The sequence below is a fragment of the Lipotes vexillifer genome, unplaced genomic scaffold (assembly GCF_000442215.2).
Source record: "Lipotes vexillifer unplaced genomic scaffold, Lipotes_vexillifer_v1.1 scaffold792, whole genome shotgun sequence".
Taxonomy (NCBI): domain Eukaryota; kingdom Metazoa; phylum Chordata; class Mammalia; order Artiodactyla; family Lipotidae; genus Lipotes; species Lipotes vexillifer.
The window spans coordinates 210,053-222,326 of record NW_006795663.1 but is presented as its reverse complement, the minus strand read 5'-3'; positions in this window follow the sequence as shown (position 1 = coordinate 222,326).

Below are 12,274 nucleotides of genomic sequence, written 5' to 3'. Positions count from 1 at the left end.
TTTTCTCTTTCTGACTTACTTCACTCTGTATGACAGTCTCTAGGTCCATCCACATCTCAACAAATGACCCAATTTCGTTCCTTTTTATGGCTGAGTAATATTCCATTGTATATATGTACCACATCTTCTTTATCCATTCGTCTGTCGATGGGCATTTAGGTTGCTTCCATGACCTGGCTATTGCAAATAGTGTTGCAATGAACATTGGGATGCATGTGTCTTTTTGAATTATGGTTTTCTCTGGGTATATGCCCAGTAGTGGGATTGCTGGATCATATGGTAATTCTATTTTTAGCTTTTTAAGGAACCGCCATCCTCTTCTCTATGGTGGCTGTATCAATTTACATTTCCACCAACAGTGCAAGAGGCTTCCCTTTCCTCCACACCCGCTCCAGCATTTGTTGTTTGTAGATTTTCTGATGATGCCCATTCTAACTGGTGTGAGGTGATACCTCATTGTAGTTTTGATTTGCATTTCTCTAATAATTAGTGATGTTGAGGAGCTTTTCATGTGCTTCTTGGCCATCCGTATGTCTTCTTTGGAGAAATGTCTATTTAGGCCTTCTGCCCATTTTTGGATTGGGTTGTTTGTTTTTTTAATATTGAGCTGCGTGAGCTGTTTATATATTTTGGAGATTAATCCTTTGTCCATTGATTCATTTGCAAATATTTTCTCCCATTCTGAGGGTTGTCTTTTCGTCTTATTTATGGTTTCCTTTCCTGTGAAAAAGCTTTGAAGTTTCATTAGGTCCCATTTGTTTTTTTTTGTTTTTATTTCCATTACTCTAGGAGGTGTATCAAAAAAGATCTTGCTGTGATTTATGTCAAAGAGCGTTCTTCTGTGTTTTCCTCTAAGAGTTTTATAGTGTCTGGTCTTACATTTAGATCTCTAATCCATTTTGAGTTTATTTTTGTGTATGGTGTTAGGGAGTGCTCTAATTTCATCTTATAAATGTAGCTGTCCAGCTTTCCCAGCACCACTGATTGAAGAGACTATCTTTTCTCCATCATGTATCCTTGCCTCCTTTGTCATACATTAGTTGACCATAGGTGTGTGCGTTTATCTCTGGGCTTTCTATCTTGTTTATTGATCTATATTTCTGTTTTTGTGCCAGTACCATATTGTCTTGATTACTGTAGCTTTGTAGTATAGTCTGAAGTCAGGGAGTCTGATTCCTCCAGCTCCGCTTTTTCCCCTCAAGCCTGCTTTGGCTATTCAGGGTCTTCTGTGTCTCCATACAAATTTTAAGACTTTTTGTTCTAGTTCTGTAAAAAATGCCATTGGTAATTTGATAGGGATCGCATTGAATCTGTAGATTGCTTTGGGTATTATAGTCATTTTCACAATGTTGATGCTTCCAATCCAAGAACATGGTATATCTCTCCATCTGTTGGTATCATCTTTAATTTCTTTCATCAGTGTCTTATAGTTTTCTGCATACAGGTCTTTTGTCTCCCTAGGTAGGTTTATTCCTAGGTATTTTATTCTTTTTGTTACAGTGGTAAATGGGAGTGTTTCCTTAATTTCTCTTTCAGATTTTTCATCATTAGTGTATCGGAATGCAGGAGGTTTCTATGCATTAATTTTGTATCCTGCAACTTTACCAAATTCATTGATTAGCTGTAGTAGTTTTCTGGTGGCATCTTTACAATTCTGTATGTGTAGTATCATATCACCTGCAAACAGTGACAGTTTTACTTCTTCTTTTCCAATTTCTATTCTTTTATTTCTTTTTCTTCTCTAATTGCCATGGCTAGGACTTCCAAAACTGTGTTGAATAATAGTGGTGAGAGTGGACATCCTTGTCTTGTTCCTCATCTTAGAGGAAATGCTTTCAGTTTTTCACCATTGAGAATGATGTTCGCTGTGGGTTTGTCGTATATGGCCTTTATTATGTTGAGGTAGGTTCCCTCTATGCCCACTTTCTGGAGAGTTTTTCTCATAAATGGGTGTTGAATTTTGTCAAAAGCTTTTTCTGCATCTACTGAGATGATCATATGGTTTTTATTCTTCAGTTTGTTAATATGGTGTATCACATTGATTGATTTGTGTATATTGAAGAATCCTTGCATCCCTGGGATGAACCCCACTTGATCATGTTGTATGATCCTTTTAATGTGTTGTTGGATTCTGTTTGCTAGTATTTTGTTGAGGATTTTTGCATCTATATTCATCAGTGATATTGGTCTGTAATTTTCTTTTTTTGTAGTATCTTTGTCTGGTTTTGGTATCAGGGTGATGGTGGCCTCATAGAGTGAGTGTGGGGAGTGTTCCTTCCTCTGCAACTTTTTGGAAGAGTTTGAGAAGGATGGGTGTTAGCTCTTCTCTAAATGTTAGATAGAATTCACCTGTGAAGCCATCTGGTCCTGAACTTTTCTTTGTTGGAAGATTTTTAATCACAGTTTCAATTTCATTACTTGTGATTGGTCTGTTCGTATTTTCTATTTCTTTCTAGTTCAGTCTTGGAAGGTTATACCTTTCTAATAATTTGTCCATTTCTTCCAGGTTGTCCATTTTATTGGCATAGAGTGGCTTGTAGTAGTCTCTTAGGATGCTTTGTATTTCTGTGGTGTCTGTTGTAACTTCTCCTTTTTCATTTCTAATTTTGATTTGAGTACTCTCCCTCTTTTTCTTGATGAGTCTGGCTAATGGTTTATCAATTTTGTTTATCTTCTCAAAGAACCAGCTTTTAGTTTTATTGATCTTTGCTATTGTTTTCTTTGTTTCTATTTCATTTCTTTCTGCTCTGAGCTTTATGATTTCTTTCCTTCTGCTAACTTTGGGTTTTGTTTGTTCTTCTTTCCTTTAGGTGTAAGGTTAGATTCTTTATTTGAGGTTTTTCTTGTTTCTTCAGGTACGCTTGTATAGCTATAAATTTCCCTCTTAGAACTGCTTTTGCTGCATCCCATAGGTTTTGGATTGCCGTGTTTTCATTGTCATTTGTCTCTAGGTATTTTTTTATTTCCTCTTTGATTTCTTCAGTGATGTCTCAGTTATTTAGTAACGTATTGTTCAGCTTCCATGAGTTTGTGTTTTTTACGTTTTTTTTCCTGTAATTCATTTCTAATCTCATAGCGTTGTGGTCAGAAAAGATGCTTGAAATGATTTCAGTTTTTTTAAATTTACTGAGGATTGATTTGTCATTTGTGACCCAAGATGTGATCTATCCTGGAGAATGTTCCATACACACTTGAGAAGAAAGTGTAATCTGCCGTTTTTGGATGGAAGGTCCTATAAATATCAATTAAATCTATCTGGTCTATTGTGTCATTCAAAGCTTCTGTTTCCTTATTTATTTTCACTTTGGATGATCTGTCCATTGGTGTAAGTGAGGTGTTAAAGTCCCCCACTCTTATTGTGTTACTGTCGATTTCCTCTTTTAGAGCTGTTAGCAGTTTCCTTATGTATTGAGGTGCTCCTGTGTTGGGTGCATGTATATTTATAATTGTTATATCTTCTTCTTGGATTGATCCCTTGATCATTATGAAGTGTCTTTCCTTGTCTCTTGTAACATTCTTTATTTTAAAGTCTTATTTGATACGAGTATTGCTACTCCAGCTTTCTTTTGATTTCCATTTGCATGGAATATCTTTTTCCATCCCCTCACTTTCAGTCTGTATGTGTCCCTAGGTCTGAAGTGGGTCTCTTGTAGACAGCATATATATGGGTCTTGTTTTTGTATCCATTCAGCAAGCCTGTGTCTTTTGGTTGCAGCATTTAATCCATTCACGTTTAAGGTAATTATCGATATTTATGTTCCTGTGACCATTTTCTTAATTGTTATGGGTTTGTTTTTGTAGGTCCTTTTCTTCTCTTGTGTTTCCCACTTAGAGAAGTTCCTTTAGCATTTGTTGTAGAGCTGGTTTGGTGGTGCTGAATTCTCTTAGCTTTTGCTTGTCTGTAAAGCTTTTGATTTCTCCATCGAATTTGAATGAGATCCTTGCTGGGTAGAGTAATCTTGGTTGTAAGTTCTCCCCTTTCATCACTAAGTATATCATGCCACTCCCTTCTGGCTTGTAGAGTTTCTGCTGAGAAATCAGCTCTTAACCTTATGGGAGTTACCTTGTATGTTACATGTCATTTTTCCCTTGCTGCTTTCAGTAATTTTTCTTTGTCTTTAATTTTTGCCAATTTGATTACTGTGTGTCTCGGCGTGTTTCTCCTTGGGTTTATCCTGTATGGGACTCTCTGCGCTTCCTAGACGTGGGTGGCTATTTCCTTTCCCGTGTTAGGGAAGTTTTCAACTATAATCTCTTCAAATATTTTCTCATGTCCTTTCTCTCTTTCTTCTCATTCTGGGACCCCTATAATGTGAATGTTGTTGCGTTTAATGTTGTCCCAGAGGTCTCTTAGGCTGTCTTCATTTCTTTTCATTCTTTTTTCTTTATTCTGTTCTGCAGCAGTGAATTCCACCATTCTGTCTTCCAGGTCACTTATCCGTTCTTCTGCCTCAGTTATTCTGCTATTGATTCCTTCTAGTGTAGTTTCATTTCAGTTATTGTTCCTCTCTCTCTGTTTGTTCTTTAGTTCTTCTAGGTCTTTGTTAAACATTTCTTGCATCTTCTCAATCTTTGCCTCCATTCTTTTTCCGAGGTCGTGGATCATCTTCACTATCATTATTCTGAATTCTTTTTCTGGAAGGTTGCCTATCTCTACTTCATTTAGTTGTTTTTCTGGGGTTTTATCTTGTTCCTTCATCTGGTAAATAGCCCTCTGCCTTTTCATCTTGTCTATCTTTCTTTGAATGTCAGTTGACATATTTGAAGAGATCAACTGGCTAGAAGCAGATCAAGACCTAACCTAATTCAACATCTAAATATTAAGAGAATCGGTTACTCAGTTCTGTGAGATCTCTTCCATTCACCATGCAAAGGCTTTCCCAGCTATAACTTTTGCCAATAGTTGATAAAGATGGTGTTAGTCCATCTTCCCCCATCTGATTCCCGGAGTGCTTTAAGAAAGGGGGAATATTAAATAACTTCATCAAAATAAATGTCTTGGTGGACATCTTAGTTTGCTTTGTGAGTGCGCTGCCTTGCTACTCTGGACTCATAACAAGCTTTCCTTGACCTTGTCTATTAGCCATGCACACAGTCTTTCCTTATATCCAAAGCTCTATGGTTTTAAAACTTATAGCTGATAACTTCCCAAGATTACCTGGTTTTTCAGATAAATATTTCTGCTTTCTGAAAGCAGAAAGTCATCTTTCCTCTCCTCTCTATCCTTAATCTGACAGAATTGCTTTCAGTTAGTCATGGTGATTTGAGGACTATTGTATCTGAAACTTACAGACTGAAAGTTCGTTTATTTTTGAGATACAAAGGAGAAAAAGTGATCTTTCTCAGCCCTTTCACTTAATTCAAAATGCAGACAATGTAACTTTTAAAATGTGGAGCTAAGAGTAAAAAAGAAAAGCTATCCCTCCTAAATCATGGATATGTTTTTTCAGAGTTATTTCAGCTAATTAATAATTTAAATGATATGTTAGATGCACATATTCTATTTCTAATGAGAATTAGATTGCAATGTGTATGGGACTTGAAAGCCAGAGATTAGCTTCAGCCATGAAACTTATTTCAGCTACCTCCCCAGCCTAACCCTGCCCCCAGCCCACATGGCCCAAAATAACCTCACCACTCAGTGACCACAGAGGCAGTAACCCAGTTCCTTTTAGTCAGGAAGGGAAAACCCAGTAAGTGTAAATAAGTACAGGTCACATAGCAGGCCTCAGTGAACACAAGTTGAAACTAAAAGTCAAAGAGAAAGCTACCAAAAAAGTTTCCATTTCAAGTCAGTATATTTGGGATAAAAAAGGATACCTAATGGAAGCTGGGAGCAGGAAAAAAAGATTAGGAACTGGCAGTCGGCCATTGAGGTGAAATAAGGAGGAAGGGACAGCAAAAGGACACAGGTTGCTGAGGCCAGGAGTGTAGATATGATAAGAAAGCAATATTGTTTAAATAACTGTTGACTTAGGCATCTAGTCTAGACTGCGAGAGGGTCAAATTCTCTCTGGGAAAAGTTGTTGTCTTTCTGATAATGAATAGTACAAAGTATGTCTGTTTAAATGTCAGATTGTCTCCCTCTTAAGATAGTACATATGGGAGCAATCTTTCCTGACTCCCTAAGATTCGTGCCAGAAATATTTTTTGAACTAAACTAGTAAAGTCTAAAAAAAAAAGAAAAAGACTAAATCTAAGGTCTCCTTTTCCAGATACATAGCATGATTGGATTGTACCACAGGTTAGTCTACTTCTGTAAAACTTGAGTATGCCATTTGTAAGTGTTAGCATTGTAAATGACAGGAGAACTCGAGTCTACTTGTAATACTTCACTAGATACTATAACAGCCTTTAAGTTATACACCTGCTTGACCATATACCATTGATATTACATGATACACAATAGGGAAAAGATCTTTTGCTGGTACTGTGCTCCCTTCTTTTAGAGTCAAAAGGATCTAGTGTGCAGAATTCAATTTAAAAATATTCAGTGGGTAAGCAGTTTATTCAAAAGTGGATTGAGCAGTTATTACACTGAACCCCTGCTTTCAAATATCCTGTTGTATTGATCCATAAGTAACTCACACTTGTCCAACCTGTGTCTCATATGGAATTGAAAGGTCACCATATATAAACCCAGCTTCAGATGGTGGTCAAAAATATCATTGAGTTTTCTATTTAACACTGTCCAGATCAAAATATTTCTGCCATTTGGCTAGATATCTGTTGAAGTTCCTAAGCACTAGTCCTAATTGGATCAGAATAATTTAAAAACAAGTGGATTATATTTCTGATATGTCTTATTATTTTTATCTATAGTTTTTACTATATCCATATTGACTATATGTTTTAATAATAGGTATTCCATTGAAATGGCAAACTCATATGGTTATTTACTGATACTGAAATTTTTTTCTTCCATCACTTAGAAAAAGGGAAAATAGTTACAGAAATTTACATGCTGTGGTGTGGGAAAGAGCATGAATGTTGCAAATCCAAGCACTATCAGTTATACACTTATAGTCTTGGGCAAGTTTCAGATTCAGTAGCCTCATCTGCAAAACGAAGTTGTAGTCTGTTTAAGCAGGTGCAATGAGGATTCAGTATGGTGTGTAAAGCATGTAGTACACACAAAAATAAACCTATTTCTCTGTCCTACTACCAGTCCATTTTAAGACTAGCAGCAAGTTTGAAAACTTAGTTTAATAGTGCACCCATTCAGCTGTGTGAAAAATGGCCTGATAAATACTGTTATGTCAAAAAAGAAAACTTACTCAAGGGTGGTAAATGACAACTAATCTTTATATCTCTCTAGAACGTGCAAAGTACTTTATATACGTTATTATATATAATTATAATCTCATTTAATTGTCAAGTTTTTTCCAGGTATTATTTTTGTATTGAATTATGGTTGATTTACAGTGTTTCAGGTGTATAGCAAAGTGATTCAGTTATACATGTATATATTCTTTTTCAGATTTTTTTCCATTTTCTATTATAGGTTATTACAAGATATTAAGTATAGTTCCCTGTGCTATGCAGTAGGTCCTTGTTGTTTACCAGTTTTATATATAGTAGTGTGTATCTGTTAATACCAGATTCCTAATTTATCCCTCACCCCAACTTTCCCCTTTGGTAACCATAAGTTTGTTTTCTGTCTCGTGAGTCTTTTTCTGTTTTGTAAATTAGTTCATTGTGTCATGTTTTGAAATTCTGCATATAAGTGATATTTGTCTTTGACTTCACTTAATATTATAATCTCTAGGCTCATCTATGTTGCTTCCATATATATATATGAATATACCATATCTTCTTTATCCATTCATCTGTCGATGGACACTTAGGTTGATCCCATGTCTTGGCTGTTGTAAATAATGCTGCTGTGAAAATTGGGGTGCATGTATCTTTTCAAATTAGAGTCTCCTCCCTATGTATGCCCAGGATTGGGATTGCTGTATCATATGGTAACTCTATTTTTAGTTTTTTTAAGGAACTCCACACTGTTCTCCATAGTGGCTGCACCAGTTTCCATTCCCACCAACAACGTAGGAGGGTTCCCTTTTCTCCACACCCTTTGTTGACTTTTTAATGATGGCCATTCTGACCGGTGACCAGTGAGGTGTAACCTCATTGTAGTTTTGATTTGCATTTCTCTAATAATGAGCAATGATAAGCATCTTTTCATGTGCCTGTTAGCCATCTGTATGTCTTCTTTGGGGAAATGTCTCTTTAGGTCTTTTGCCCATTTTTTGATTGGATTGTTTGTTTTGTTGTTGTTTTGACATTGAGCTGTATGGCTGTATGAGCTGTTTGTATATTTTGGAAATTAATCTCTTGTCAGTTGCATTATTTGCAAATATTTTCTCCCATTCTGTAGGTTGTCTTTTTGTTTTGTTTATGGTTTCCTTTGCTATGCAAAAGCTTGTAAGTTTAATTAGGTCCCATTTGTTTATTTTTGCTTTTGTTTCCACTCTAGGAGACAGTTCCAGAAAAATACTGTTGTGATTTAGGCCTTTGTTTCCCTTTAGGAGGTTTATAGTATCCAGTCTTATTTTTAGGTCTTTAATCCATTTTGAGTTTATTTTTTTATGGTGTTAGAGAATGTTCTAATTTAATTCTTTTATATGTAGCTGTCCAGTTTTCCCAGCACCACTTATTGAAGAGACTGTCTTTTCTCCATTGTATATTCTTGTCTCCTTTGTTGTACATTAACTGATCATAAGTTCATGGGTTTATTTCTGGGCTTTCTGTCCTGTTCCATTGATCTATGTGTTTTTGTGCCAGTGCCATACTGTTTCGATTACTGTAGCTTTGTTGTATAGTCAAATCAAGGAGCCTGATTCCTCCAGCTCCATTCTTAAGATTGTTTTAGCTATTCAGGGTCTTCTGTGTTTCTGTACAAGTTTAAAATTTTTTTGTTCTAGTTCTTTGAAAAATGCCATTGGTAATTTGGTAGGAATTGTATTGAATCTGTAGATTGCCTTAGATAGTATGGTCATTTTAATATTGATTCTTCCAATCCAAGAACACAGTATATCTTTCCACCTGTTTGTGTCATCTTCAGTTCTTTCATCAGCGTCTTATAGTTTTCAGAGTACAGGGGGTTTTTTTGCCTCCTTAGGTAGGTTTATTCCTAGGTATTTTATTCTTTTTGATGCGATGGTAAATGGGGTTGTTGCCTTAATTTCTCTTTCTGATTATTTCATTGTTAGTGAATAGGAACTGTATATTAATTTTGTATCCTGCAACTTTACTGAATTCATTGATGAACTCTAATAGTTTTCTGGTGGCACCTTTAGGATTTTCTCTGTATAGTATCATGTCATCTGCAGACAGTGACAGTTTTACTTCTTCTTTTCCAGTTTGGATTCCTTTTATTTCTTTTTCTTCTCTGATTGTTGTGGCTAGGACTTCCAAAACAATGTTGAATAAAAGTGGCAAGAGTGAGCATCCTTGTCTAATTCCTGACCTTAGTGGGAATGCTTTCAGCTTTTCACCATTGAGCATGATGTTAGCTGTGGGTTTGTCATATGTGACCTTTATTATGTTCAGGTAGGTTCCCTCTGTGCCTACTTTCTGGAGAGTTTTTTCATAACTGAATGTTGAATTTTATCAAAAGCTTTTTCTGCATCTGTTGAGATGATCATATGGTTTTTATTCTTCAGTTTGTTAATGTGGTATATCACATTGATTGAATTGCAGATATTGAAAAATCCTTGCATCCCTGGGATAAATCCCACTTGATCATGGTGTATGATCCTTTTAATGTATTGTTGGAGTTGGTTTGCTAGTATTTTTTTGAGAATTTTTGCTTCTATGTTCATCAGTGATATTGGCCTGTAATTTTCTTTTTTGTGTGATATCTTTGTCTGGTTTTGGTCTCAAGGTGATGATGGTGGCCTCATAGAATGAGTTCAGAAGTGTTTCTTCCTCTGCAATTTTTGGAATAGTTTCAGAAGGATAGGTGTTAACTCTTCTCTAAATGTTTAGTAAAATTCACCCGTGAAGCCTGGACATTTGTTTGTTGGGATTTTTTAAATTACTGATTCAGTTTCAGTACTGCTAATTGGTCTGTTCATATTTTCTATTTCCTCCTAGTTTGGTCTTGTGAGATTGTACCTTTCTGAGAATTTGGCTATTTCTTCTAGGTTATACATTTTATTGGTATATAATTGTTCATAGTAGTCTCTTATCATCCTTTGTACTTCTGTGATGTTGGTTGTAACTTCTTTTTCATTTCTGATTTTACTGATTTGCGCCCTCTCCCTTTTTTTCTTTTTTTTTTCTTTTTTTTTTGCGGTATGCGGGCCTCTCACTGTTGTGGCCTCTCCCGTTGCAGAGCACAGGCTCCGGACGCGCAGGCTCAGCGGCCATGGCTCACGGGCCCAGCCGCTCCGCGTCATGTGGGATCCTCCCGGACCAGGGCACGAGCCCATGTCCCCGGCATCGGCAGGTGGACTCTCAACCACTGCGCCACCAGGGAAGCCCTGTCTTTAGGTATTTTTTGATTTCTTCTTTGATTTCTTCAGTGATCCATTGATTGTTTAGTAGCATATTGTTTAGCCTCCGACATGTTTGTGTCTTTTGCAGTTTTTTTTTTTCTTGTAGCTGATTTCTAGTCTCATAGTGTTGTGGTTAGGGGGGGAAACAAGATGCTTCATATGATTTCGATTTTGTGAAATTTACCAAGGCTTGTTTTGTGGCCTACCATGTGATCTATCCTGGAGAATGTTCCATGTGTACTTGAAAAGAATGTGTATTTTGCCGCTTTCGGATATAATGATCTATAAATATCATCTGGCCTAATGTGTTATTTAAGGTCTGTGTTTCTTTATTGATTTTCTGTCTGGATGATCCGTCCATTGATATAAGTGGGGTGTTAAAAAGCCCCCTACTGGGCTTCCCTGGTGCTGCAGTGGTTGAGAGTCCACCTGCCAATGCAGGGGACACGGGTTTGTGCTCCAGTCTGGGACGATCCCACGTGCCGCGGAGCAGCTGGGCCCGTGAGCCATGGCCTCTGAGCCTGCGCGTCCGGAGCCTGTGTTCTGTGATGGGAGAGGCCACAAGAGTGAGAGGCCCGCATACAGCAATTAAAAAAAAAAAAAAAAGCCCCCTACTATTCTGTTACTGTTGATTTCTCCTTTTGTTTCTGTTAATATTTGCCTTATATATTGAGGTGTTACTGTGTTGGGTGCATGTGTGTGTGTGTATGTGTGTGTATATATATATATATATATATATATATTTACAATTGTTATATCTTTTTCTTGGATTGATCCCTTGATCATTATGTAGTATCCTTCTTTGTCTCTTGTAACAGTCTTTATTTTAAAGTCTATTTTGGGGCTTCCCTGGTGGCACAGTGGTTGAGTCCACCTGCTGATGCAGGGGACACAGGTTTGTGCCCCAGTCCAGGAAGATCCCACGTGCCACGGAGTGGCTGGGCCCGTGGGCCATGGCCGCTGAGCCTGTGGTCCGTTGAACTCATCAAAATAAGTGTGACAGGGCTTCCCGGGGGGCGCAGTGGTTGGGAGTCCGTCTGCCGATGCAGGGGACGCGGGTTCGTGCCCTGGTCCGGGAAGATCCCACATGCCGCGGAGCGGCTGGGCCCGTGAGCCATGGCCGCTGAGCCTGTGGTCCGGAGCCTGTGCTCCGCAACAGGAGAGGCCGCGGCAGTGAGAGGCCCACGTACTGCAAAAAAATAAATAAATAAATAAATAAATAAATAAAAATAAAGTCTATTTTAGCTGATATAAGCATTGCTACTCTGGCTTTCTTTTGATTTCCATTTCTGTGGAATACCTTTTTCCTTCTCACTTTCAGTCTGTATGTGTCTCTAGATCTGTGCGTCTTTTGTAGGCAGCATATATACGGGTCTTTTTTTGTATCCATTCAGCCAGTCTATCTTTTGGTTGGAGCGCTTAGTCTGTTTATATTTAAGATAATTATCTTTTTTTTTTTTCCGGCTACATTGGGTCTTTTGTTGCTGCACGTAGGCTTTCTCTAGTTATGGTGAGCAGAGGCTACTTTTTGTTGCCGTGCCCGGGTTTCTCATTGCGGTGGCTTCTCTTGTTGTGGAGCACGGGCTCTAGGTGCGCGGGCTTCAGTAGTTGTGGCACACAGGTTCAGTGGTTGTGGCTCGCAGGCTCTAGAGCGCAGGCTGAGTAGTTGTGGCGCACGGGCTTAGTTGCTCCGCGGCATGTGGGATCTTCTCAGACCAGGGCTCAAACCCATGTCCCCTGCATTGGCAGGTGGATTCTTTTCTTTTTTT